Source organism: Tupaia chinensis, unplaced genomic scaffold (genome assembly GCF_000334495.1).
Source record: "Tupaia chinensis unplaced genomic scaffold, TupChi_1.0 Scaffold000564_1, whole genome shotgun sequence".
In the NCBI taxonomy this organism is placed as follows: Eukaryota; Metazoa; Chordata; class Mammalia; order Scandentia; family Tupaiidae; genus Tupaia; species Tupaia belangeri.
Window position 1 is genome coordinate 572,036 of NW_006160077.1, and position 2,527 is coordinate 574,562.

General features: G+C 43.5%; 1 pseudogene; it reads left to right on the forward strand.

The window, feature by feature from the left end:
* Positions 1 to 779: 779 nt before the first annotated feature.
* Positions 780 to 1,707, forward strand: LOC102494960 (olfactory receptor 4C6-like; annotated as a pseudogene).
* Positions 1,708 to 2,527: the final 820 nt, after the last annotated feature.

The following is a 2,527-nucleotide window of genomic DNA, read 5'->3' on the forward strand; positions in this document are numbered from 1 at the left end:
CATGAGTTTTAAGTCACCGGGTCCAGGACGCAAACTGCTGTCGACTACGTGGGAGTCCAGTGACACAGCCATTACGCTAACTGCTGGTTCCTGCAATCATTCTTAATAAGTGGAGAATCCTCAGGATATGGCCTACCTACCTGGTAGGCTCTCCACTAGCACATTCCCAGTGCTCAATAAACATCTAGAATAAATAAATGAAAATTTTTATGTCACTTTCCAACTTTTTGTGTGTATAATAAATGAATATCAGTATCCTAGCTTACAGTTTAAGCAAAACAGACTCTAGAAGAAAGTCTTCTATGTAGTTTATTTTAACAAAAAGAATGGAGACATGAGGGAGAGTGAAACAAGAGAGGAAAAGTTATCCTGAGGTTGTGGTAAGCGGATAATCATTTACCCAGTGGCTGCAATCTGCCAATCAAGAATTTCTCTAAGAGTGTTCATTTCTTCACATTTCCAGGTGTGTGTACATGCCAGAACAATGAAGCAGGGTCTCCTAATTGTTTCAAACAGCAAATACCAGTGGGGGTGGGGTGGGGTGGAAAGATGCACAGGTGAGGGAAAATGTCACTGTGAAGGTCAACAGGATCAAGACAGTGTCATACTTTTATTGTCAGATGGTTTCTGTTTCAATAGCCGGAGTAAAAGGTATGGTAAGCAGGTATGAGACAGAGTGCAAAAAAATATTCATACACCTAGTAATTACTAACTAACAATGGTATTCCTTTTTCAAATTTTCCACCTCAGAGTAAAGGGCTTACATCAGCCCATGGTAAATGGAGCATACAAACAATGTGACTGAATTCATCCTTTCGGGCATTACAAAGAATCCAGAACTGACAAAAACACTCTCTGCTGTGATTCTCATCATTGTACATGTTCACAGTGTTTGGAAACCTGCTCATAGCTGTAACTATGACTTCAAGTCAGAGTCTGAAGTCACCTATGTACTTTTTCCTCACATCTTTGTCCCACATGGATGTCACCTACTCTTCCATCATCATCCCCAAGGTGGTTGTGGATTCCCTCTCTAAGAGCACAACCATCTCCCTGAAAGGCTGCATGACTCAGCTCTTTGTGGAGCACTTCTTTGGAAGTGTGGGCATCATCCTGCTCATCGTGATGGCCTATGACCGCTACATGGCCATCTGTAAGCCCCTGCAGTACACGGCCATCATGAGCCCTCCTGTGTGCTGCCTGAAGGGAGGGGGTTTTGGTAGGGGTGGGGAATCCCTGCATGTGACAATACAGCTTCTCTTCATGTACTAAAACCTTTCTGTGGCCCCAATATCATTGATCACTTAATATGTGATTTGTTTCCATTGTTGAAACTTGCCTTCATGGACACCCACACCCTGGGTCTCTTAGTCATCCTAACAGTGGGGTAATGTGTACAGCCATCTTTCTTATTCTCATTGCCTCCTATATGGGCATCCTTTGTAACCTGAAATCTTACAGCTCTGAAGGGAGGTGCAAAGCCCTCTCCACATTTGGTTTCCACCTCACAGTAGTCATGTTGTTCATTGTGCCGTGTATTTTACTGTAATAGAATCCTGCGCTTACTTAAAGGACGAGGCTATGGCTGTATCCTTTACCATCGTTGAACTCATGTTAAATTCCTTGATCTACACTTTGAGAAATGCAGAAGTAAAAATTTCCATGAGTAAACCATAGATGAAAAAAGGGACCCTACCTGGTCACTAGATTACATGCTAAGAACTAACCGTTCCTTCAAGACCAGTAAGATCCTACCCTCCCACTCATACTAATCCATTGGGTACACAGAAGCCAGAGACATTATTGAAAGCACACAGAATATTTCAAGATACTAGAATGTCTTTCCATATCAGGGCTTGCCCAAGTCTGTATGCCATACACATGACTGACTGTAGTTTGAATCCCTGACCAGATGACTTGAAAAATCACACTGGGTGCATGTGTATGTGTACCCAAGATCCCAGGAGGGGAAAGGAAGAGAAGGGATTGTGGTGTGTGGTGTGGTCATTCCTCTCCTGGGGCAGGGAAACAATGTCTTAAATTCTCTGTCACTGTCTCTTACTCCCCCTCCCGCCCCCCCTCCCCCTCCCCCTAGTAAGTGCACCCCCCCTATGGCAAAAGCCTCAAAAAAAAAAAAAAAAAGCAAGATTGAACTTTAAATCCATACCAAAGAATGTAATATTGGGTACATTGAGTGCCAGTAGTGGTTATGTTGTTGTACTCCCACTTCTAACATGGTCAACTGCAGTTTGATTCCCAAAATCAGTGACTTGAACTCACACTGCATATGTATGTATACATGTGTGCCTAAGATTCCAGGAGGAGAATGGAGGACAAGGGATCGCAGTGTGACCATCTCCCTAGGGGATTATTTGTCATTTTCCTGTTGCTATCTCTGTCTCTCTCTCTCTAGCTAGCGCACGCACCCTAAGGCAAAACCTCTTAAAAAAAAAAAAAAAGAAAGGGGACCAGGAGTTAGCATAATGGCTGGGTCGGTTAACTCCCATGTCGCCAACCCGGGGTTGAA